Source organism: Lissotriton vulgaris, chromosome 11 (genome assembly GCF_964263255.1).
Source record: "Lissotriton vulgaris chromosome 11, aLisVul1.2, whole genome shotgun sequence".
Taxonomy (NCBI): domain Eukaryota; kingdom Metazoa; phylum Chordata; class Amphibia; order Caudata; family Salamandridae; genus Lissotriton; species Lissotriton vulgaris.
The window spans coordinates 331,675,968-331,703,837 of record NC_141699.1 but is presented as its reverse complement, the minus strand read 5'-3'; the positions used below and the strand labels follow the sequence as shown (position 1 = coordinate 331,703,837).

General features: G+C 43.9%; 1 protein-coding gene across 4 annotated transcripts in view; it reads left to right on the top strand.

Moving 5' to 3' along the window:
• Positions 1–27,870, top strand: part of TAOK3 (TAO kinase 3) — a 1,449,622-nt gene that overhangs the window by 176,838 nt on the left and 1,244,914 nt on the right. The gene's annotated exons all lie outside the window — the stretch shown is intronic.

The window sequence follows — 27,870 nt, the reverse complement described above, 5'->3', positions numbered from 1 at the left end:
GGTGTGTAAAATGAATAGAGTGCCTAGTGGAAGTAATGGCAGAAGGCAGCCGGCAGCTAGACGGGGAAAATGCATGGGAAACCAATACAATTCTTACCAATGTTAAGTAGTTGAAACATTTACATTTGTACATTGTTATAACCCTTCATACTCCCTCCCATCCTTGACAAATTGAGAGCCCATTTAAAGCATATAGCAGTTCATCTAAATCTGTTACTTTTGCTCTGTGTACATCTATGAATTCTTTGATGAAGTATTCCTTTCAAAGCACTCTTTATTCATACTCCAAACTCCAGAGGATATATTCACGCAGCACAGCACAGCACTTACAATGCAACATTTGGGGTCAGCTCAAGATCCTGTTGAAATTCAGGCTGAATAGTGTCCTGCTTTTTAAAGCTCCAAAATTATCCTGGATTAAAATCAGTCCTGCATGGGGACTTTGGTCAACTGCTATCACACACCTGAAATAGGATCAACTGAGCTGTGTGCTTCTCAAGTATATGTAATCTTGTGGTGTTTAAAACGCTTAATATTGGAATAGGAATGATAAATGTCTTCTTCATTGTAAGAATGCACTCCTAACAGTTAACGATTTGCGGCGCATCTGTCAAATTAAATCTGAACACCGCGAAACTGCGTGTTTTAGTTTATATGTGAGATTTTTAGCAAACACTTTTCATCAGTGTTCGCCCACCTCAAGCGCATTTGGTCGAGGTCTGAAGAAGCAGATCAGGCCGTTGCTAAATAAAGTACACGAGTGTCTTTAATTCAACAAATGTAATCGGAAAGGAGACATTTCAAAAACAAGTTAAGTCACATGCAGAATATATGTCCTCATTCTGACTCATTCCACTGCAGTACAGTCACTGTGAGGCACAGAGCACATCACCTTCTACTCCTCTCCTGACCTTTAATTACACACCATGGCTTTGTTACTTCTGTATACGTATTGGCCTGGACAAAGGTTATTTGTGTGCCCACAACACATTGCGCAATCACAGCCACTTCTGTTGATAATCTCAAATTAACAGACGCATTTATTTACATTTAAAAATATGTTGGGATTTATTTGTTCTGTGGAGATCTCTGCACTTTATGGTTGTAAAGTCATCACTAAATAGCTGGATGGAATTGCATTTAAAATGAATTGATCTGCCTGTAGACATATAGACGCTAGTGCAAGTTGGTTGTGTAGTTTGCTTGTATACAGCAGTGCTTTCTGTGTTGAATGGACAATCTCAAAACAAAGTTCATATGGTTACTCCACACATAGTAAAGGAAAAGCTGTGTAGCTCACTCCAAATACCGAACGCTAGAAATTGCTCTTATCTCTGGCCTGGTAACAACACTTACGTATGTACTTTATAACATCACACACTGGCAACTATAGTCTAACTTTAGGCAGTGTCCACTTCACTACTCACATTTTTAAACATAAGAGGAAGGATATGAGAGGTACCTGATGAACCCAAGAACCTTACACTTACTTTGACTCCTACACCTGCTGTCCCTAATATCAAAACAACCATGGTTTTATATAAAATATCTTGAGCTACGTTTTCCATCAGCAATTTCTATTCATGTGTGCTGCGTTCCTGATCACCAATACACAAGTTAAAATTGTGTTAAAAGACTCAGCCTCGTATACTTCATCAATCCAAACAAGACTCTTCACGATTTAGGAGGAAAAACATCATTTTATACTTTACCTAGGGTAAACGGTCGACATGTTTCAGTGCTGTTGTCCGATTACAGTGCTTTCGTCAGGTCCCAAGTGCCTTGCTAGTTAGTAGTCCTTACAGCATATACAGAAAGTAAATTGCACCTTATGGTAAATATGTACTGCTCTCTGCCAGCTCAGTGTAGGATTCCTCCAAATATCACCTACAAACCGTAAACAAAAATAACCAGTTTCAGAGCCATCAAAAGCTTAAGCACTCCCACTTACTTATGTTTTCTTCTCTCTTATTTAATGAGATGCAACAAGCGCACCACGAAAAGCCTAGACCCTTGCACCAGCATGTTAAAAATGGCCTCATCATGATCATGTGGCTAGCATAACGATGCAACGGCACAAAGACATCGCATAGTATTGCAAACTTGAGTACCATCTTGGTGTAGCAATACACCACCATTACCTGTGTGTTTCAGTTCTCCTCTTTAGTGAGTGACGCCAGATAGGACACCAGTAGTCTAGACACCGGGACCAGCACTTGTAAAATGAACATATAGGCAATTTGTGGCAGATAAAATGACTAATGTTAAGGTGATATCATTGCCTAACATGACACATTCATGCGCCTTTTGAAATGGCAAGATATTTCAAATACCAGTAAATGAAATGCTAGGACCAAGCATGGACGCACTCGGAATTCATTAGTCAGCTACCTGGCCTACAAAAGGTTGTATGACAGAAGCATGCATGGCTAAACCATGCTGCCCCAACAACGAATGCATCTTAAAAATGCATTCCTTTACCAGGCAATTTTGTGGTAAAGACATGATTGGTAAAGGGATATGCGTGATAAAGATCACACCCCACTCCACCTGCCCTCAGCCCGAAAACCCAGCCCTATGTACTAACTCCTGCCCCCAAACCTACCCTTGAGCCCTACAACTGCCCCAGCCCTGAATATTGTCCTGACCCGCTCCCTGAGCCCTAAAACTCACCCCATGTCCTAAAAGCTTCCCTGGTACAGCTCTAAACTGACCCCAGCCCTGAACTGTCCCTTCCCCTCGTTCTGAGCCCTAAGAACTGACCACCCCACATCCTAAAAACTACCCTGACCTCAGCACCACCCCCCTGAACCTTAAAAACAGTCCCTCCCTGAAAACTTCCCCTACCCCCTGCCTTGAGCCCTAAAAGCTAGCACCCTCCCCTAAAAAGAACCCCGAGCCCTAAAAACTACCCCCAAAACCAAATCCTTCCTCTTCCTATGCCCGCCCATCCACACACCTAGACCTCGCACTGCCTTAACCACGCGTTTGCGTGGTTAAGGAAAGCATGGTTCCACTTGCGGAGAAACTGCACACGTGGCTCAGTCCGCATTGTAAAGGCTGTTTCCCAATGGAGAAGTATCATACTATGTTAAAGGGGTATCTACTCAGGTCAAAAGTAAGACCGCTGCCATAGATTGTATGTAATCCATTGGCTCCTGAATTAGGGATGGTTAGATAGAGTTAGAAAAACTAATCCATCTTTCCAATATTGCCTCAAATGTCTTGTGTATATTTCTCAGATAAAAATCTCCTCTATTGTCTCCCTTAATGGTGATCTCACATAAGTAAACTACATTCAAGATGCTCACTAATACATAATATACTTGTCTTGAGAGAAAATATACTTTTATGTTCCTTTCTCCAACATATGGATGCTGCTTTATGTGATTCCTATAATTACAATTTTTAATACCACCCATTTTAACGAATAGCTCTTGTGTAAGTAATGTGAAATTAACTTGGTCGTTCTGTTTTCTTGTTTATCATACTGCAATATCATTGAATACACATTTTGAACATCTGTGTAGCCATGCCAGTATATTGGATTTGATATAGGCAAGTCGAAATGTAGATATTACAGGTATTACAGTTAGCTGTGTTCTCTGTGTTCTAATATGTTTTTGGTGCTTAGTCAGGCAAGTCAATTGGCAAATGTTCCATTTTCCTATGAAAAATATTCTTTGACTGGAGACAAACCCCACACGTTTGAGCTAATAATCTTTATAGATGATAGTGGACTATGAAATAATTGGTCACTGATATCAGTAGCCTCCTTGAAGGCAAACCTATGTCTCGCAAATTGGACAAATCCCACATTTAAGAACTTGAACAGTATTACATACTTAGTTACAGCTGTCATAGCCTCATGTAGCTGTGTTTCTTGGTTCTAACAAATATTCCTTGTTTTTATTTGCCATTGTTATATATGCTTTACTTCTCTATGGAAATATGTTCTGTCCTCTTTCCTTATGTGTTTTAGTTAGAACATTTTATGAAATACAGTTGCTTGCCTTGTGTGTCTAGAAGTTGTGCTGCAGTTGAGCTTGAATGTTCAAAATTGCCCCACTGGAAGGGTCTTCAATAGAGATCAGTATTGGAAAGATCAAAGGATATACAATGCACTGTGTTCAGTTGGATTTTGGGGTACTGTGGTTTAAAACGTGCTTTCCTTTATAATCGTGTCCAAGTACAGAAAGAGGACTTGCTGTTTGCAATTAGGCCGTGCAAATTAGACGTTAGGCAATCTCCCTAAGGCAGAAAAACTATTGTAGTTAGATGTCTGTACCAGGCTACATACAACATCATCTATTCAGCACTTCTATAGGTGGTCTCAAACGGCAACATATAAATGTTGCCAAGACGTGGCAACAAAGTGTCCCCCATGGAGTTGTCACTACTCAGTTTAAGGACACTCTGGACTGTAACCATTGTAGCCATCTAAGTGGAGTTGGTGTAGAAGGCATATATATAGGTCTAATGTGACCAGCATCTCATGCATGGAAACAAAGTCAATCATTTGTTGCAGATTCCGTGCCTGTATGGCGTATCATTTATAGGAAGGCATATATAATCCGAATTACCGCAGGAAAAAAACTCATCACCTATTTAAAGATGCTCTGAAATATAAATTGTGCCAAAGACTATTGGACAACCCAGTGGTGGATTTTTTTTTTTTAAGTATTAGATACAATATAAAATCTCAGGGTTTGTTTCTGCCAAGAAACGGCTTCTTACAGTTGTCCAGTTTTTATGCTTTCAGCCACTGGCATGATCAATTTTGGATCTATCAAAACGATAATGAACCAAGATCTGAAAGTTATCACAAAAAAAGTTTACTGTCTTGAAGCCTCTTGTACATACATCCCCTTATCATCACAATTCACAGTGGGCCTGTCTTTTTCATGATGCTGCTTACAATTGCAGAGTTGTTTTCATATTTTAGGACTTCTTTCTCACTCATAAGTTTTGGTAGGGTTTTTGATGTTTTCAGTATCAACTTGTCCACCTCTCAAAATATACTTTTTAGAAATGTTCTTTCCTCCGAGCACTTGGCTTTATATTGAGGTGTAATGCTTATTGAGTAATGTTGATTTGTACTGGACATGCACTTTTCTATTGGTCAATTAGCGCTGTTTTGATATTAGGAACAATGTGTGCAGGAGACAAAGTAAGTATGAGTTTACTAGCTGTAGGCACTGATGAACATGTGTGCCCCCTCTATGGGAAGGGAATCAATGATTTTTAGCAAGTGAATTTGCTCTTGCTTGGTCTAATTTCACAGGAGCGAATGAAATCATATATAGTTGCTCATGCAACAATGGAAATCACATACGTGAGGTGTATGGTTTCCAGGCGTACTTCTGTAAACTCTTGTGTGTTTCTGAAAGTTGTAAATCTTGATCATGCATGATCTCAGACCTGTGGGTGCGCTCTTGTGACTATATTTACGAATAAGGGTTTTAATATATTGTTTTACATGCTGCCCTTATTAGTATACACAGATTATCAATTTAAACAATCAATCTCTAATCTTGCTTCTGTTCTTCTGCATGTATTTGCATATATAAGTATAGCAAATTCTAGTAGCATTATAAAAACATAGAATTTCTTAATTTCTGCACATATACATACTGGAGCCAATGTCCGTTCCTTGTATTTCTTTAGAGTGTTCTACCTCCTAGTAAAGACTTTGCTTTAATGAACCATATATACCATTTTGAATATCAAACACATAGAAATGCTTATCTTGTTATAGCAGTAGACTTCTTTCCCACAGTAGTGTTGTGGGGCTGTGACAGCCAAAGGGTTTGTTTTGTAGGGCTAGGTCTTCTCCTTGAGTTAACAAAATAAACATCAAGACCTGTTGTCCTTAGCCCTTAACCATATGTTCTGGGCATTTGGCTTTAGGAACTCCTCAAACATGCCCCCACTATTGTTCCCTGTGCTCATTACCCATATTCCAATTGACACAGGTCATATAGTTTGCACAGTAACATACTATGCTTTATTTTTTAAACATATTCGTGTTGTCTGAGCTTACGCTCCATCTGTAGACATCTTCAAGCTTTTTTATATTAGGTTTAATTCTTTGTTTTTGAAAGACCACTCGAGAATGGTAGTGTGAATAATTAGTTTGCCATTAAGTGTAGAGAACATGTACCTGCACCCACATTTTCTTTGCTTTGATATATTATATTGATATCATTTTCAACCTGCCTGCACTGTGTCTTTTCTCCTGGAATGGGCTCACCTTGCACCACGTGACCCCACAAAACATAATTTACATATAGGATCGTGAACTGTAATAAAGAAATTGTAAACCTTTAAAAGGCTATTGTGGCAGAAATTGTCAGCACTTTTGAAATTCAGTCTGATGACGAGCAGAGATTCAAGTTTTCAAGGCGTGAACTGGCTTACAAATCTTACTGCCAAATTATTATATGTGTTTGATGCTCTTCTTTTTAGGTGAACGCGCTAGAAGGATTTACAGCCAAGCATAAGGTGACCTATTCTTGAGACCTAATTGGTTCCTGAACATTGATCTGTAGGTCAGAACGTACATTGGAGCGTCAGCCTTTCCCGTCCTTGACCTTGCTCTTGTTTAAGCATTTCTTTAAACAGCCAACTTATTTTTATTGTTGTAAAATGAAAAAGGATGTTTTATTCGCTGCATGTATCTTCATGCTCTGATTGGTGTCAAGATTTTTTTTTATAGTGCCAGTGATCAATATAGTTTTGGCAACTGAAAGTAGCATTTTGAGTCACTTGCATACTCCATTTCCCTTGATGAACCTACAGGAAAGCTTTTGAAGTTAAGAGGATGCATTTTAAGGGGTTGTGATTGTCAGGAGTTGTATGCAAATATATGCAACTGAGCTAAAGTTAAAAGCAATCCCCAAAAATCTATTGGAATAATTAATTGAACACTTTAGAATTACTGATAACTGATTGTATTCGATTAATTCAAACCATTACATGACTAAGAATTATACTATACATTTACGCATAAGATAAAACGATGAATACTACAACTAGAATGGAGTTTCATGGATTTAAAAACAATGACAACTATATTATTTCATAAGTGTAAAAAGAATTAAGACCTACCCCTGCATAATTAAAATGAAAACAGTGTCTGAGTTTTTACAGTTAAACATTTAAAGTGTAAATTAATAGGACCTTCTGCTGATAGGGCTGGGGTTGCTAACATTTCAGTACCCCAGAATGTTTGTGTATTCTGGGTTAGCTGTCCCCGTATCTCAGGGCCACATGACCTCAGAGGAAGCTGCACATGTCCTTTGAGTTTGTCAGTTCCAGTTGGTGGCTCTCTGAAAAGCTAGCTGCTAGATGTTGTTCTAGGGTTCTGTGACCAGTGGCTGTTGTCCTCACCTCAATGAGTGAAATGCGAATAAATCTAGTAAATTCCCGCAGTCTGGCTAGTGTCCTTGGTCTTTTTTCAATAAGGCACATGTCCGACGCCTCCTTGCAGCACTTAACCCCTTTTGAGCGACATAGTGGGAGTACCGGCGTTGTCATTACCTAATCATTTTGGGGCAGCAGCACAACAAATGGAACGAGGATTTTTTTCAGTAGTTGCATAACCTGCACGAGATTGCCTTATCTTGGTGAACCCAACCAGGATTGAAGTCTGAAATTGGCAATGCATTTAGCCTCATGAAAAGAGTTTTCATACTGACATGGGTTGAGGGCGCTTGTTTAAAGTAGGACTGTGCCTTCCCAGAAGTGTAAAATGAATCCAGCACCTCAGTCAGGGTGCGAGGTCGAGGACTACCGATAACCCATTCAAAGGACGTTAATAGCACTTGACTGTTCACAACAATTTTTTTAGTAGAGTAAGGAATATCTTGGAGATGCAGACTATCTAAAAGATGGCTTTCAAATGGTATTTGAGCGAGGACTCTGGGGCTTGCAAGACCCTGAAATATAACTTTATTAGATCTCCCAGCCCACAAGGTCAGAGCACCCCAGGCCCAGCTCCAGCCTCAACTTTAGACTTGCTTTCTTACATGCCTGGTTACTCTGGCTCTAAGGGTGGGATAACTTGGTGTGTAGTGACTGTATGGGTGAGTGAATGGGTGTCTGAATGGCTGTATGAGGGAGTGACTGGGTGTCAAAGTGGCTGTATGGGCGAGTGAGTGGCTGGTTTCGGTCTTAGTGCCTGTTTATCTGTTTTTTTGTCTGGTTTTTTTGTGTAGTTTTTTTGTCTTGCCTTTAATTTTCTGCCTTTAATTGTATTTGTCTCTGTGCCCTTCGTTTGTGTCCTCCATTCACATTTTCCGCCGTCCATTTCCCGCTGCTGCTGCCCCTACGGTCCCTCCCCATGCCGGTTCCTGCTGCTGCCTCCCAGCTGCACCTCCCTCCCCCTTCCCTATTTAATGGTGGCTGCTGCACGGACGTGTGAGCAAGACCTCTGAATTCCTGGTCAGAGACTCTGCTCTCTGCCCCAGCAGCTCTGCTGTTGTGCCGCTGCCCCCTACACCTCTCTGTGAAGGTAGGTGTTCGAGGCCCTCCTCTACCTGCAGGCTCCTGCCTTTTTGTTTTGTTTTTTATTATTGTGTCTACTTTTCTACACGTAATTGTATTTGTCTCAGTACCTGTGCCCTTTGTTTGTGTCCTCTGTGCCTTTTTTTGCCATCCTTTTCCCACCGCTGCTGCTCCGGCGGCCCCTCCCCCCTGCTGGTTCCCGCTTCTGCCTCCCAGCTGTGCTTTCCTATTTAATGGCTATCATGTGCAGTGGGCGTGCCGCTGGCGCGCCATAGCCGAACCTGTCTGCGCCCATCCGAACCTGTCTGCGCCCACCCGTGACCTGATCTCGACGAGCGCCATGGACCCTGGTTCTCCGGCCACCCACCGCTACGACTCAGCTGCCCTCCTCTCACTCAACCCCAGAAGGAACAAATGCCAGCTGTCTACCCTGAACACGACTCACAGCCAGTTCTCCTGCTGACAAACCTTCACCATCCTCTGCACCCAGAGAGCCCCTGCCCCCACGCTAGCACCGCCGAAGCCCTGAGGTGCATCTTCAACATGCGCTCCCTGCACAGACATGGTATTGAGATCTGGGACCTCCTCGACACCCTCTCACCAAACGTCGCATTCTTCACGGAAACTTGGACAAATGCCACCTCCGCCATTGATATCGCCACCACCATTCCCAACGGATGCAAGATCCAGAGGAAGGACCGCCTCAACCGCCCAGGAGAAGGATTCTGATTTGCACACAAGCTCCCTCCGATTCACCAATTCCAGCATGAGCGACCCCCTCCGCCCCGTCCACCACCAATCACCTCCATTTCCAGATCTAGACTAGCCCCAGAGCAACCCTGCATGGGACCTTGAAGAGCGTACACCTCTACCATCGCAGACCTCATTGCGCCCCACGCCATCACCTCGATGGACTACAAACTCATCGGAGACCTCAACTTCCACCTCGACAACCTCAGCGACCCCCCAACTCCGCCCCCCTCCTTGACAACCTCTCCAACCTTGAACTGAAACAACTCGTCAACACCCCTACCCACAAAGCAGGACACACCCTCGACCCGATCTTTGCAGGAGGCAACAACATTCACTTCAACCACACCACACAACACTCCCCTGGACGGACCACCATTGCATACACTTCCACGTCGACAAACCCACCGCCCCCAATCCTGCACCATGTCCTCTACAAAGGAACTGGAGCAAGGTCACTGAGGAGCTCCTCCACTCCACCCTCAACCGCTATGCCCCACCCACCTCGACCAACATCAACTCCGCAGCCAAACTTCACAGATGGATCACCAACTGCGCAGGTAAGCTCGCCCCCCCTCCGCAACCCGGACAGACCGTGCCCCAGGAAGACCATCCTGTTCACTGCTGACCTCCAAAAATCCAGACGCACCTGCAGACATCGCAAGAAGAATTGGAGAAACACAAAAACTTCGGAAGACCGCACCACATACAAGAACTCCATGACAGAATACCACCAACTCATCCGATCCACCAAAAGGACCTTTCCGAAACATTATCCACGCCAACGCTAGTAACGCCAAGTAACTCTTCAACATCATTCAGGAATTCAGCAAGTCCCCTAGCGAAGCCATAGACGTCACACCCTCCCAGGACCTCTGCAACAAACTGGGCTCCTACTTCCACCTGAAAATGTGATACCTCTACGACAACTTCATTGAACAGACTCCGGACATCCACTCCACTCCTCCACCCAGCAACTACAACCAGCCCATCATCTTCTTCTGGACCCCTGCCACCACCGAAGACACCAGGTCGACCATGAAAGGCATTCATTCAGGAGCCCCCACTGACCCCTGCCCATCTTCACATCTTCCACAGAGCTGCCGCCACCATTGCACCTGAGCTACGATGCACCATCAACGCCACCTTCGAAGCCGGAACATTACCCAGTGACTGGAAACTCAAAGAAGTTAAGCCCCTCCTCAAGAATCCCTCCGCAGATCTGACCGAACTCAAGAACTAGTGACGCTCTTCAACATCTACATGGCCCCCCTCACCATCGTCGGATAGCATGGACTCAGCATAGTATCCTACGCCGATGACACCCAGCTCATCCTCTCCCTCACTAAGGATCCCTTCACCACCAGACTCTGCTTCCAGGAAGGAATGAAGGACATTTCATATTGGATAAGCAGCAGCTGCCTGATGCTTGACTCTGAGAAGACCGAAGTCCTCATCCTCCAACCCTCCCTCTATGCATGGGACAACAACTGGTGGCCCACCGTCCCTGGCCGCCCCCGCTCAGCATCATTCTTGACTCCTCCCTCACCATGACCCGAGAGATCAACGCAGTCGCCTCCACCTGCTTCAACAACCTCCGCATCCTCCGCAAGACCTTGAAATGGATTCCCCACGAATCAGGGAAAACCATCACCCACGCACTCCTAACCTGCAGACTGGACTATAGACGCCCTCTACGCCGGAGATCAACAAATCTCTGTTCTGTAAGCTCCCGACCACACAGAACACCACAGCTAGACTCGTCCACTGCATCCTTCAACACGAACACATCACCCAACACCTGCGAGGCCTCCACTGGCTTACTGTCGAGAAGAGAGTAACCTTCAAGATACTTACCCACGCTTACAAATGCCTCCACAACACCGAAACCCTGCGCATCTGCAGAGCGAGAACGGGTGGAAGAGCCTTCCCCAACATCGCGGCTGAGACCTGGAACGAGCTCCCGATCAACACTCTTCACATCTTCAGGCAGATCCTCAAGACCTGGCTCTTTGATTAACCGGTTCAGAAAAGGGGGTGGTGATGGACAGAGTTTCTGAATTAAGAAGAATACTCCTACCCAGTCAACAGATCAGGGCTTGATCCATCACCGTTTTTTAGCTCACTGCACCATCCCAGCTCAGAACCTGGCTAAATGCAAATTAGTCTGTCCCTGGCCCAGTGCATCATGGGAACAGGGCAGACCAAACTACCAAGCCAATTCTTTTACTGGAAAGGAAACAAGCTTCCGGGGACCGGTTTCTGGCATTACAGCCATCTTCGGCCCGGCTTGCTTGAATCCTGATGGTGCAGTGAGCAAGGGACTCACATCTGAGCATACCCTTCCACGCTTATGGTGGACAAAACGATTCAGAAAAGGGGGTGGTGATGGACAGAGTTTCTGAATTAAGCAGAATACTCCTACCCAGTCAACAGATCAGGGCTTGATCCATCACCGTTTTTTAGCTCACTGCACCATCCCAGCTCAGAACCTGGCTACATGTAAATTAGTCTGTCCCTGGCCCAGTGCATCATGGGAACAGGGCAGACCAAACTACCAAGCCAATTCTTTTACTGGAAAGGAAACAAGCTTCCGGGGACCGGTTTCTGGCATTACAGCCGTCTTCGGCCCGGCTTGCTTGAATCCTGAACCGTAGCTGCACCTTAACCGGAGCTGCACAAAACAGTTCCTCGGGACCCCTACGGGCGAGTAGCGTGCTTCACTATTCCTGATTGATTGTGTGAGTGGCTGTATTGGAGAGTGAGTGTCTGTGAATGACTGTATGGGTGAGTGAGCAGATGTGAGAGTGCTTGTATGGATGTGTGAATGGGTATGAAAGTGATTGTGTGGGCGATTGTGCAGAGAGGCTTCATGGGTATGTTACTGACTGTATAGATGAATACGAGTGTGTGTGAGTAGCTGTGTGGCTGTGCGAGTGACTGTGTGAAGAACTGGTTGTATCAGTAGCTGTGTGGGTGAGTGAATGGTTGTGTGAATGGAGGAGTTTTTCGGTGTGGCAATACTGGTATGGGTCTGTAAATGGGTATGTGAGCGGTCTTGCCTTTTTTCCTCAAAAACCTACAGGCAGTGAGGCTGCGCTTCCTCCCTCCCCGGGCTGATTTCATCCCCTGGGGCCTGGCATCTCTGTTGGATATTGCGGTCCCTACCGGATTTCCGCCTTCTGAGGGAGCCATCTTTGCTTTGAGACCCAGGGAGCTGCTAAACATGCAGCTCCCTGGATCTCAAAGCAATTTTTTTGTGTTCCTGTTCGCTTGACAGATGGCAGGGAAACAGACAAATGCTCTGCTTTCATCATGCAAGAGCATTTGTGAGCTCTTGCTTGCTGAAAGCTTAGCGGGAAGCTCCTGCCAAGCCGCAGCAAACTGCAATGGCCCGGGGCTGGGCACCATGGGACATTACAGAAGCCGACCCTGGGGGGTGGTGGTACCCAGGGCCATGTACGGCTCTAGGAGAGGGGGCCGTGTGGCCCCTCCCTTCAATTTTGCCCCAGGGAGGTGGTGGGCCCCACACGCCTGCATTACTTAAAATTGAAGCCCCTGGGAGGGAGCGCCCAATGGGACTTTGGGGGGGGGGGTTGTCCACATGGCCCCCCACATTCTTTAAACCTAAAGTGTCGGGGAGGTGGTAGTCCCTAGGGTTGAGGGGACCCCAAGAAAAAAAACCTTTGTTAAATAAATGAGCTTTAAGGAGGTGGTGGTCCCTGGGGAGCAGGGGAGGCCATTTGGGCTGCCAAGCTATTTCTAACTTTCCCCTTTTTTATTTTTTTAAAAAACTTTTTTTGTGGGACACTGCTTCACACAAAGTCCCAAGATGGCTGCCAACCCTCTGTTTGAAATTTTGGCAGCCAATCTGTAAAATGTGTTTTGTGACCCCCCCCCCCCCCCCCCCCTTTTTTCTGTGCCCCACTTAACGGATCACCCTGAGACTTTCAACACACTAGCTGAACCAAAAAGGGGAAGTTTCGTGACAATTGTCAAGATTCATCAAACGATGCTAAACAACGAAGATTTTCCTATTGAAACTTTGGCCCTAATTATAACTGGCTATTGAGATATATATATATATATATATATATCCAGCTAACTATAACATCCCTAAAACCTATGGTTTTTTCAGTGAATGAATAATTAATTGAAGAAACCATAGGTTTTAGGGATGTTATAGTTAGTTGGACATTTCACTCGTACAAAACCATTGAAATTCCTCCGTTATAGTTAGTGGTACTCATTATAACTAGCGCGCCCGCAATCCACTGCTGATGATGTCACATACTACATCATTCATGACATGGTTAGTGACATCCCTGATGACATCACTGAAGACATCTCAAATGACATCACTGATGACATCACCGATGACATCATCCAGTGAATGTGGTTTGGTTTGATATTTAAATAAGTTTTATATATATAGCAATCTGCATTAAAGACTGAGTGGATGTATACGTGTGAATGGAGGATTTAGTAGCACTGTGATTGACTGTGTAAGTGACAAATTTAAAGTGTCTCACTAAATATGAGATAGTGATTAAACTGTGTGAATATCTGTATCACTCTATTTCTTGTTGTGTAAACTACTACATAAGTTGGTTACTAGCTATGTGAAAGTTTGTATTAGTTATTAATTAGTTAAGTGAGTATTTGTATGGGATAGTGTATGTGTGTGTGTGTGTTTGGGTGGGAGGTGTGTGACTGTCCAAAGATGTGTAAATAGTTGATTATTAGGCATCTGAGGTTAATACTGTATGTGGAAACAGATGTTTGGGTTAGTGAATCTCTTTATGGGTGTGGTAAAGATTAAATATATTTCTCAATGATACATGTGCAACACACTAAAAATATAAAAGGCAGTGTATGGGACAGTTTTATATAAATAACAATACATAAGACTCAGAGATTTTATGAGTGACAGTATTGAAAACTGTATACTTGTAATAGTGATTTTATAACAAACTGAGTTACTATCTATATGAATAAATAAAGTGATGTTTGTATAAGTATGTAGCTTAGTAAATGTAAGAATGATCAATTGTTAGCTTAAGTGACTTGGATGCCTGCCTAAGTGAATAAGATGTGTGCTGGTGTGTAATGTAGGTGTATAAGTATATTTAATAGTATTCTATAGATCTTGGTTAGCATGTATGAGTCAATCTATAGGTAAGTGTTTAGATGTGTCTGTAGATCTAGAAATCACTGAGTGGGCTTTTAGAAACTTGTATTGGTGTGTCAATGGTTTCAAATATGGTACTCCATATTTTATAATGAGTGATGCAAGATTATACTAGTGTATGATGAGATGCATCAGATTGTCACATTGATGATGTCATCAGTGATGTCACTGACCATGTCATGAATGATTGAATATGTGACATCATTAGCAGTGGATTGCGGGCGCGCGAGTTATAGTGAGTACAGCTAACTATAACAGAGGAATTTCAATGGTTTTGTACGAATGAAATGTGCCGCTAACTATAACATCCCTAAAACCTATGTTTTTCTTAGTGAATTTCTAAGGTTTTTTAAATACGAATTCCTAACAATAACATGTCTGAAATATGTTATGTTCGAGGCATATGGGCTGCAGATGGTACATTATGAATAGATCGCCATCTGGTGTTGGGCTCGGATGATTGCACTTTGTTTTTCTCTTGGAGAGTCTTTTGTCTCTTGGTGACTCCTCCCTTGGTTGGTAGTGCGCATGGGCATCGGCTCCATCCTTAGATTGTTTTTTTCCGCCATCGGGTTCGGATGAAGATCGAGACGCTCCAGATCAACTTCAGAAGAAAGTGATTTTCGGCGCGTATTCCCTTTCCAATTCGACGGTATTGTTATTCGAACGCGTTCATTTCCATTCCGACGCGTTACAAATTCAAAATAGAAGAGAAAAACTTGGATCTACGTCGAAGAACAGGAGGCCTTTCTCGACACAGTCAAGCCCGGAGTCCATGGAAAGGACTCCATTCAAAAAATGTCCAACGTGTGGTGCTAAGTTCCCACACAAGGACCTACACGAGGTGTGCAACCTCTGTCTATCGCCTGAACACGAATCCAGGGACTGCGAAGCCTGCGCAGCATTCTCCTCCAAGCTAACGATTAGAAATCGTCGAGCTCGAAGACACGAGGTTTCCAGAATGCAGGCGGAAGCGATCCCGGAGCTGTTCGGAGACGAACAAATCGAGGAAGAAGAGGACCAGTCGGGGTCGGAAGGGGACCAGTCGGAGGTTGAAGATCTCATCGAGCAACAAACCGTGAGTGACGACGTCCCCTTACCGAAAAACCGACCCCGTGCAGTAACGACCCCGCCCTCGGGCCCGGTCAAACCGCTGAAAAAAGTTTCCGACGCCCCGCCCTCGGGCCCGGCAACGAAACCGAAACTGAAACACTCGGACTCCCACCATGTCGGATCCGAGAAAAGGGCGACATAGGCTTCGGCACCGAGGCTACATACAAAGGAGAGCTCGGTATCGAAACATTCCATGTCGAAACATAAATATGACTTATCGCCCAAGAGACACTCGATACCAAGAAAGTCGGAATCGAGCAAACATTCGGTGTCGAAAACAACAAGATCTGACGATCGAAAACAAAAGCACCTCTCGGAACCAGGACCCTCGGTACCGATTCAGGAGCAACAGACAGATCCCAAACAAAAGATCTTGTTTATTGATCCACAAACTGGGAAAGTGGTCACGAAGAAGAGAAAGAGTGAACAGTCAGAAGATAAACCTCTTCCTTCAAAAAAGAGAACAATGGGGACGAATATAACTCCTCCTGCTTCTCCTCGTCCTAGAGTAACACCCTCTTCTCCTATTCCTCACAATAGGCCAAATATTCCTACACCTTCCACACCAAGACCAGCTACACCTCAGTCAGATGTAGACAGTGATCTAGGGGAGGGAGAACCTCAAGGGGATGACGAAACTATCCCAGATGAGGAGGATCCATGGGAAAATTATGATGTAGGGTCAGATGAGGACAACGACCCAGAGCTATATCCCTCAAAGCCTTCACCACCTGATGATAACACAGGTTTTGTGCAGCTCATTAATAGGGCAGCAAAATATCACAAACTAGATATGCATACAGAACCTCAAATAGAGGATTTCTTTTTAGAGACTCTACCTAATGCACAGAGAACATCAGGTACTCTTCCTATGTTGAAGGGTCTTCTTACTCACACAGAGGAAATATTCGAAAACCCAGTGAGAGCCAGGGTGTTAAACCCAAGAATCAATAAAAAATACAAAGCGGCTCCAAAGGACCCAATATTTATTAGAGGGCATGTACCTCTAGACTCGCTGGTGGTCTCAAACGCTCGTAAAAGAGCAAACTCATTATCTACAGGAGAGGCTCCTCCACCAGATAAAGAGTCGAAGTTAATTGATGCATCAGGCAAAAGAGTAGCATCACAGGCAGCGAATAGCTGGCGTATAGCCAATACACAAGCACTACTCGCACGTTACGACAGGGCACATTACGATGAGTTAGAAAAACTTCTCACACATCTCCCAAAAGAACATCAGAAGAAGGCAGACCAATTAATACAGGAAGGTAAAATAATAACCAATACTTCCATTAAGTGTGCATTAGACGCAGCAGACACTGCAGCAAGGTCGATTAACACTAGTGTCATGCTAAGAAGGCACGCATGGCTTAGAATCTCAGGATTCAAACAAGAAGTACAAACAGCCCTACTGAACAAACCATTTGATCAGAAGACATTGTTTGGTTCAAGCACAGACGGGACATTAGAAAAAATGAAGAAAGATACGGAAACGGCTAAGTCAATGGGAGCATTGCAACAGCCAACACACAGAGGTTCCTTTCGTAGATCCACCTATAGAGGGGGCTCAAAGAACACAGGAACAAATCAGCAGTCCACATCTTTCACACCAACATCACCCAGAGGTAATTCAAGAGGCAGTTACAGAGGTAACAACAATAAGGGAAGAGGCCGCGGAAATAATAACAACCGCAACGCCTCAACACCAAAACAGTGACTTCATAGAACTCCCCCCAGACCACATAACACCGGTCGGGGGACGTCTATCACAGTTCCTACCTGTCTGGGAAAACATCACGTCAGACAAGTGGGTGAGACAAATTATCCAACATGGTTATTGCCTAGAACTCACAGCTACCCCACCAAACATCCCCCCCAAACAGCGTCCAATGAGTCAAGATCATCTGACATTGTTAAGAGAAGAAGTGCTAGCACTTCTACAAAAGCATGCAATAGAGAAGGTTCCAAAGGATCAACAAGGAACAAGAGTATACTCTCTATACTTCCTGATCCCCAAAAAGGACGGGTCCCTAAGACCAATATTAGACCTCAGACCTCTCAATGCTTACATAAATTCGGAGCACTTCCACATGGTCACGCTCCAACAAGTACTCCCTTTACTGAAGAAAGGGGACTTTCTTTCTACACTGGATCTAAAAGACGCTTACTTTCATATCCCAATTCACAAAGCCCACAGAAAATACCTAAGGTTTGTGTTAGAAGGACAACACTATCAGTTCAAAGTCCTTCCGTTCGGTGTCACAACAGCACCGAGAGTTTTCACAAAATGCCTAGCCGTGGTGGCAGCACACCTAAGAAGACAACAAATACACGTCTTCCCATACTTGGACGATTGGCTAATAAAGGCCAAGTCAAAGGAAGAATGTCTTCACAACACACAGAAGACAATTCAATTGCTGCACCACCTAGGGTTTACGGTGAACTACAAAAAATCACACCTGCAACCAAACCAGATTCAGCAATACCTGGGGGCTACAGTAGACACAGAAAAGGCAATAGCATACCCCAACCCAATCAGAGTACAGACAATGGTCGGGTTAATACAAAGATTTCAACCACAACACTCACTACCAGCACGAGTGTTTATGCAACTATTAGGCATGATGTCCTCCTGCATACTGCTAATACCACATGCCAGACTACAAATGCGCCCACTACAAGAGTGTCTAGCGACACAGTGGAATCAGGCTCAAGGTCAGATTACAGATCTGGTGTTGGTAAACGACCGGACGTATCGCTCTCTGAAGTGGTGGAACACAGAAAATATTTCCAAGGGACGGTCGTTCCTAGAGCCAATTCCACAAGTGATAATAACAGCGGACGCATCGCTCTCCGGATGGGGAGCGCATATGGACAGATACACAGTACAGGGGAAGTGGAGTGTGCAGCAAAAGAAACTGCACATCAACTACCTAGAACTATTAGCAATATTTCTAGCACTAAAAGCTTTCCAAATGCAAATAACAGGCAAAGCAGTCCTGATCAGAACAGACAACATGACTGCAATGTATTATATTCAAAAACAGGGGGGGACACACTCTCTCCAACTGTCCAGACTAGCACAGGACATATGGAGATGGGCCATTCCTCAAAAGATCTACCTGTTAGCGGAACACCTACCAGGAGTTCAAAATCAAATAGCAGACATCCTAAGCAGACAGTCAGAACAAGTACACGAATGGGAGCTGCACGACCAAATACTACAGCCATTCTTCCAAAAATGGGGGCAACCAGAGATAGATCTGTTTGCCAATCATCAGAACGCAAAATGCAAGGAATTCGCATCCAGGTACCCACACCAAAGGTCCCAGGGCAATGCACTGTGGATAAATTGGTCCAACAGATTTGCTTACGCGTTCCCTCCTCTACCACTAATTCCATTACTGGTTCGGAAACTGCAGCAACATTCAATGACAATGATACTAGTGGCACCCACGTGGGCAAGACAGCCGTGGTTCACCACGCTGCTACAACTCTCACAAGTACCACATCAAAAGCTAAGGTTATTACCCATGCATCTTACACAGAACCATGGAGAAATAATGCACCCAGATCCCAAACAACTGAACCTAGCGATCTGGCTCCTGAGGTCATAGAGTTTGGGTATTTAGATTTACCACCAGAATGCATGGAAATCATTAAACAAGCAAGACGTCCTACCACCAGAGCATGCTATGCAGCAAAATGGAAGAGGTTTGCTATACACTGTAACAGTAAGCACATCAACCCTCTGGACGCATCCACTAAACAAATCCTTTGCTATTTATTACACTTACAGCAATGTAACCTAGCATATACCTCTATCAGAGTTCATCTTGCAGCCATAGCGGCGTACCTACAAAACAGGCAACATCTGTCACTGTTTAAAGTACCAGCAATTAAAGCTTTCATGGAAGGACTCAAAAGAGTCATTCCACCAAGAAGACCACCTTCCCCAGTCTGGAATCTCAACATAGTGCTTACCAGACTAATGGGGCCACCATTTGAACCTATGCATAGGTGTGAAATACAATTCCTCACATGGAAGGTAGCCTTCCTCATAGCTATCACGTCACTTAGAAGAGTAAGTGAACTGCAGGCTTTTACGATTCAAGAACCATTTATGCAGCTACACCAAAATAAAGTGGTTCTTAGAACAAACCCAAAATTCTTACCGAAGGTTATTTCAGCATTCCACATCAATCAGTCAGTGGAATTACCGGTTTTCTTTCCAAAACCACAAACAGTAGCTGAAAGAGCCCTACATACACTGGATGTTAGAAGGGCCATATTGTACTATATAGAAAGAACACAAACTTTCAGAAAGACAAAACAGCTATTTGTTGCGTTTTCTCCCACACATAAAGGCAATCCCATCTCCAAAGCGGGCATTGCCAGATGGATTGTAAAATGCATTCAAATATGCTACTTAAAAGCAAAGAGAACATTAACTGTTCCTCCTAGAGCTCACTCTACACGTAAACTAGGAGCATCTATGGCATTTCTGGGAAACATTCCACTAGATGACATATGCAAAGCGGCTACCTGGGTTACACCGCACACCTTCACAAAACACTATTGTGTAGATGTGCACACAACACAACAAGCTAGAGTGGGACAAGCAGTATTAAAAACATTGTTTCAGACAGTTGCAACAGACACGGGCGACCACCGCTAGGGAGAGAACTGCTGTATAGTCTATTCATAATGTACCATCTGCAGCCCATATGCCTCGAACGGAATATGCTACTTACCAGTATGCATCTGTTCTTGGCATAGAGGGCTGCAGAGTGGTACATGCCCTCCCAGCCTCCCCGGAAACCTGTGTCTGTTCCAACATTATCTTATTTAGATACACTTACATGGGCACTCTTATCTGTATTCTACTATACTACTCCATCTAACCCTACTATGGCAAAACAATCTAAGGATGGAGCCGATGCCCATGCGCACTACCAACCAAGGGAGGAGTCACCAAGAGACAAAAGACTCTCCAAGAGAAAAACAAAGTGCAATCATCCGAGCCCAACACCAGATGGCGATCTATTCATAATGTACCACTCTGCAGCCCTCTATGCCAAGAACAGATGCATACTGGTAAGTAGCATATTCCATATACTCCGCACAGATATTGACAGATGTTTGTGAAAATGCTGCGCCATTCCACACTGGTGGCAGACTCGTAGCAATAATTTGGGTCAAAAGGGGGGTTTGGCATTTGAGTGTGGAGGCCGAATGACCAGAGTGCTCTCAAATAATAGACCCCATCCTTGTCAGGGAGTACCAGAAAAAGTGACTAAATTAACCTGAACTCAACCATCTGGTAGCTTGGCACGAAAGCAGTTCGGCTTAACTTAAAGGCAATTTGTAAATTCTATTTTCCACATTCTAACAGTGATAAAGTAAAAACTCAACACAAGACAAATTCCCAATCAATATAGCAAAATAGAGTCAATTGTAATAAAATTACATCAAAACAATAAAAATCCAATCAATGGAGCATTAGTTATGAATTTTTATAGTTCTTGGTGAAAATGGCTCCAAAAATCACAAAGAACCACGCTTGATAATCTGGTTGTTCAGGACTGGGTGAAGTTACAAGCTCGGGCAGAGCACAATAGAGCGTTGGTTGGATACAGGGATCTGGTTTGCCCTGGTGAAGAGTTACCTTTTCACATCCAAGTCTATGCTGGGTTCCTCAGCTGGAGTTTCGCATTAGCGGGGTCTGCAGGGCATCTTTTGTGGGCATGAAGAGCAGGTTGCCGCTGGAGTTTTGCGATGGAGAGAGATGTGGCGGTTGTTGCCGACGCGCCCTGTCGTAACTGCAGTGAATGGTAGATAGATAGTCTTTGGAGCTTTGCATTGGCAGGCATTGCAGTCATTTCTTTGTGCGAAGAGTCCGTTCTGTTTTGAGGTGGGAGTAGTACATTCTGAAGCCAGCCAATGGGCCAGGACCTGGGGAGAAGCTCTTGGGGATCAAGACACACTCCTGCTTACGGCATCAGCAGGGCTCAAGCAGGTGCAGTTGCTGCTGGGCATTTGCAGGAAAGACCCTCTGTAAGCTTGTTCATTTATAAGCTGTAGCTCAAACCGGTCAGCAGACTTACCCTTGGAGTCACTTCTGGGATTTCTGGGCTGAAGGCAAACAGATGCAGTCTTCATTCTTCAGACAGCAAGCAGTCCTTCCTCTGAATCTTCCATAGGTCCAGACATGTTCTATTGAGAAATTCTGAGGGTGCTATATTTTATACCCAGTGCCAGTCTGTGTGTGGGGGAGGCCTGCTTTGTCTAACCTTTACCCTGTCCTGGGTTTGGCTCCAATCTGTTAGCGGGACAAAGGCAGACAGGCCTAGGTGTGAGCTGCATTTGTCCGTGGCAGGGCAGGCATCCATTAGAAGTCAGGAAGGGGGTGGGCATAGCAATGGGGCTACACCTTGAAGCACAGGAAGGGCTCAGTACAATCTGGGATATCCTGCTCATTAGGGGAACATCCTGCCCCACAACCAAGCCCCTTTTGTCACCATATCTGGAAGGAATACACACCACAGTCCTGTGACTGTAGACACTGGCAGAAAGGCACATCTAGTTTAAGTTACAAAAAAAATCCCAACTTTCTGAAAGTGGCATTCCTAGAATAAGCACTTAAAATCTGCTTTATCTTTAAAAGGGCCTCTCTATCAGGCCTCTCTGTGAGGTTAATTTTTTAATATTCACGCTATTTGTTGTAGGGGATCTCTGTTTAAAATATAAAACTGCTTGGGGGAACTTCGTTTTTTCTGCTGCTAATTTAAAGGGAACTTTTTAAAACGAAATTGTTTGGAGAAATTTTAATCTTCCTTGCTGCTACTTGTTGAAATTACCTTTTGCTGCTATATTGTTTTTATGTCACAGCATGGGAAGTGTGCTATACTCAGTTAATCGAATTCCTTATGGGGCCTCATTGCGTCTCTGGCGGCCATTTTGGCCTCCCCACACGCTGATTGCGGTCAGCTCTCCACTCTTTGCATGCCGTCCGCCCACTGCCTTTATTTAATGGTCATGGCCCGGACGCGTGCAGCGGGCACGCCGAATCCGACCGGGACCAAGGGCCATGAATTATGCCCAAATTTGAGCTCTCCCGGTACACTTAATCCAATATTCCTTTGATCTACTGCAGAGTTTTCGTGGTAAGAACCTTACTGATTGTAGCCTACTCTGTCCCATAGGGGATACTACTATTTGCTCTTACTGCAATTACACTTTTTGCACTAACCTCTCTAATTAATCTAGTAGATCCATTTTACACAGTACTTCCCCCTTCAGCTAAATGATGGCCCTCCTCTTAATAAAGTTTTTAACTTTTGGAATATTATTTGTCAATCCCTCCCAAAACATAAGGAGGACATTTTTAACTTATTAAGCAGTGAACAACCTGATGCAATTTTTTTAACAGAAACTTGGCCACACACAAGCTCAGGACTTGATGTGGCCACGGTTTTACCTGCCAATTATACCATAGTCAGAAAAGATAGAAACACTAGGGTAGGTGGAGGCATTGCATTCATTTAAAAAAATTATCTCTGCAAGTTTGAGGATATCCCTCTTGCTGACTACGAGGCAGCTCTCTTCAAACTTACTCTGACTGCTCAGTTTACTCTTTCTGGTGTGCTGATCTATCGACCCCCAGGACCGGCTGGTCTCTGGGCGTCATCACACCTAGATTTGATTGCTCCGTATTTACTCAAAATGGCTAATTTTACCATTTTGGGTGACTTAAATCTCTATCTTGATAATAATGAATGTACTACGAGCAGTGCATTGATCGCGGACATGTCTGCAATGAATCTACCACTCTGTAATAGTGGCCTAATGCATATAGCTTGCCACTTATTAGATCCCATATTTTCTAACTTCTCACATCAACTGTCCGCCCGCTCTTCCCCTATGTTGGTCAGATCATTTTGCTGTTAAGTTTTATTGTACATCTCCATTGAACTTGGTTACACCGAAACCTGGAACACAACCAGCAATCCAGAAACTGGGGAAAACTGGATAGGGAAGCTTTTAACCGAATCCTGTCAGATAAGGCCCCTAGTATTGACTTATGATCGCTGTCATCTTTGGAAACTAGTTACAACTTGATTTCTTATGCTACCAATGATTGTTCAATTTTTTTACGGAGTGTGGAAGACAATCATCGTCCTCCTGCTCCTTGGTTTACAGAACAATTAAAAATCGAAAAAAGTAAATGTGAAGCCCTGGAAAGGTTCTGGAGAAAAGATTATTCCTCAGAATCTAAAATTACATGTAAAACTGCTTTAAAAAAAGATCAAGCTTTATGTAAATTAGCCCGAGCGGAACATGTTTCCTCCACTTTTTCAAAGGCACAGAATTGCTCACACACTCGGTTTACTATGGTCAAGAAATTAGCGGGCTCGGACATGAAGCCCAGCTCTCCTGTTTTGGATGAACTGCAATGCAACACCCTTGCAAAATGTTTTATAAATAAAGTAAAGCAAATATATTTGACATTGAATAAAACCAGTTCAATGGCTCATACTCAGTCAACTCTCCCTCCCGAGCCTACTGCTGCTGCTGAAGCTCTTACTAATCTGGAAAAGTGGGCACCCTTTAACATCAACTCTTTAAAAAAAAATCTTAAGCAGCTTTAAATCTGGTTCGCCCTGTGATCTTCTCCCTGCTTCTGTACTCTTACAACTTGAACAGCCATCCTTAAAAATTGTTATGGGACTACTTAACGCCTCGCTTCAAAAAGGCCATGGTGCCGCCTGATTGGAAACACGCCATGGTCCTCCCTTTGTTGAAAATTTTGGAAATACATGAAAATTCACAACTAACAGTTGATTGAATCCTCTAATTTCTTGCATCCCTTTCAGTCTGACTTTAGAGCCGGTTTTTCAATCGAGACAACTCTCCTTGGTGTTACCGAAATGTTACGACAACGTTTATATGCAGGTAAAACAGTGGCCCTCATATTATTAGATCTAAGTGCCGCATTTGATACGGTTTCTCATACAGTTTTTATTAAATCCTTACAGTCTCTTGACATTACAGGGACAGCACTTGGTTGGCTATCTTCTTTCTTATCTAAGCGGACCTTTCAAACCTTTTCAGCCAGGGCTACCTCTGTCTTCTCCCTTCCGTATGGGGTACCGCAGGGGTCTATTTTAAGTCCTCTCCTGTTCAATATATATGTACAACCTTTGGCAGCAATTGCAGAAGGGGCGGGTTGTTGCTTTTTTCCTATGCCAATGACACCCAAATAATTTTTTCCCTTTCTGCGGAAAAGCTACCTGGACTTTCATCCCTTCAATTGGGCTTGAGTAATATTGCATCTTGGATGCAATCCAACCTACTCAAGCTCAACGGGGAAAAAAACGGAGGTCCTTATTCTTGGGAAAAATGCAGACCTCTGGGGTCCCAAACATTGGCCCACTGTAATGGGGTCTTTACCCTTGGCCACCACTCAAGTCCGCAATCTGGGATTCATCATTGACAGTAAATTATCGATGGGACAGCATGCGGTAAAAACTGCATCCACCTGCTTCACCATCTTAAAATGGTTTAAGAACATCATCTGGATGCTCCCGAATGCTACCCAAAAGACTGTAGTCCAGGCACTTGTAACATCCAGACTGGACTATGGGAACATCATTTTTTTGGGAGCCAATAGGGATGTGCTACGTAAGCTCCAGGTGGTGCAGAACTCTGACGTGAGACTGCTTTGTAGAATCCCTAGAATGTCCTCCACTTCTAATACTTTGAGAGATCTGCATTGGCTCAGAGTGGAAAATCTGACGCAATTTAAAGCTCTGAACTATATGTTAGAGATCAAGAATGGCACTGCTCCTCAATACCTACAAAACCTTGTCCGCCCCTATCAGCCTTCCCGTCTGTTACGTTACTCGACTCAAGAAAAATTTGTGATTCCTAGGATCAAACTTACAAGAATGGGTGGCCGTTCCTTTTCTTATCTCGGTCCACTCTTGTGGAATTCTCTCCCCACTATGATCCGTAAAGAAACACTGTACTCTAATTTTCGTAAATTACTAAAAACCTGGCTGTTTAATAAATAACCTTCACTTTTCATAAATTCATGGTTCCTCCAGGCTTGCGCTGGGAAACCCTTTTGGGTAGCTGTGCGCATTATAAAATTAATTTAACATATAACAAGTTATCAGCATTACCATTGTTGGATCTAGAGGTCTTGTCCATGGCTGCTGTTAAATCATGCTCACCGGAAGACCCTTGTCCTCCCAAGGTGTTTGAAATGGTTTTCTCGCCGCGTGGGTGAGTCCCTGTCCCTCCTGAATGCCTCACTGGCATCAGGAAAAGTGCCTCTGAGACTTAAGAAGGCTAAAAATCTAAAGAATTGTCACCCTGTGTCCCTGCTACCATTTCCAGATAAAATCTAGAAGCGGTGTGTAAACAAGACCATTACAGAATGTAATTAACATCAACAACTGCTCCATACTCGCCAATGAGGTTTTCGGGCCCATCATAGTACTGAGTCTTGATGCTCTCTGAACTGGATGAACTTAGATTTGCTATGCCTCTGTGTTGGTCTTGCTGGACCTTACGGCAGCATTTGAAACAGTGGACCGTGCACCGGCTAATGGCGTGCTGGATTCGCACTTTGGTGGATGTCTTCATTGTTGAACAACCCGTCACAAAGGGTGCAAATGGGTGCTCTTGTTTCCATAGAAAGGGTGCTCTCCTTTGGGGTCCCTCAGTGATCCGCGTTGTCAATATTTATTTAAATCATTTGATTGCAGCATTAGCACAGTTGGATTGCCAACTGTTTAATTATGCAGATGAAACCAAGCTGTTCTTACGGATTGAGAGTTCCATACAGGCACAGTTGAACATGCAGAATATTCTGCAGTTCACTATGAACTGGATGACTGTGAACTCTCTGACCTTAAATCCAGACAAGACCAAGGTTCTGGCCATCACTATGAAGGGGAATCTATGGATGGATGGATGGTTTTTGCCTGGGAGTTAGGTCCTGTCCAGACTCAGTGCCTGTAGTCAAAGGTCCTAGTATCAAATTGGATAGTAACCTGTCGATATCTAAGCGGGGTGACTGTGTGGGAACTGTACAGGTCTCCTGAGGAAGCTCAGGAAATTGGCTCCAATTGTTTCTTTCACAACTATGCGAACATTGGTGGCTGCATTGATGTCATAGTTGGATTGTGACAATACTTTGTACATCAGCCTCTCCTATAAGTTGTTAGGCAAGCTCCAGGTGGTTATGCATGAGGCAGCCAGACAATTCAAGCAACCAAGACGAGCGCAAGCTATGCCACTGCTACAACAATTGCTTTTGCTGCCAGTCAAACAGAGGGCCATGTTCGAAGACCTGTGCATTGCACACAAGACGTTACATGGCATGGTACCAGCCTATATTGAGAAATGCCTAAGGCACTATCAGCCAGATTCATCATTGAAAAATCGACTCGCAAAGGGCCAGATTCTGAGAATCTGGCCCTTTGCGAGCGCAATTTTTGCATTTGGGATTCATCATCTCAAATGCAAAAATCGCAAATTGCGAAATCGCTACATTGCGAGGAATTGCATTTAAGGAATCTCTATTTGAGATTCCTTAAATGCAATTCATGAACCATTTTTGAATTGCGAAATCGCTATTTTTGGCCGCTATTTACTGCGAAGTCTGACTTCGTGGTAAATAGCGAAAAGTTTGAAAAAAGCACGTTAGTGCATTTTTCAAAGTTGTATGTTACAAACACACGTCCTTTGGACATGTGTATGCGCAACATCAGTCTACATTTACATTTCAGGGGTGCTACAGGGTGTCCTTTGGACACCCCTGCACCCTTGAAATCGCAAACTCAAAATGCAAATCGCTAATAGCGATTCGCACATTGATGTCTTCCCATTCATTCCTATGGGCCTTAAGACCCATAGGAAGGAATGGGGAGTTATTCCTTATTTGCAATTAGCTAATCGCAAATGAGGAAGCAGTAGGAATCGCAAAATAAATTGCGATTTGTACATGAATCCCGTTTTGCGAGTCTGTAATAGCGATTCCTTAATCGCTATTACTGACTCGCAAAACGGGACTTTGATGAATCTAGCTGTTTGTGCTGTAACATCATCCTTTTTCAAATCTAGGGTGTCGGAAATCACAGCTGTAACATTTTCTGTTTTGTAAAGAGCGAATATACCCACCCCCTTAAGGGTTTCAATGAGGTAGGGGCTATCAGGTAGGTTAAGTGAGCTATTGCCCATAGTCACATGATGCGGTGCTGAGCTGCTGCCTGAGATAGAACCGTGAACTCCGTTCT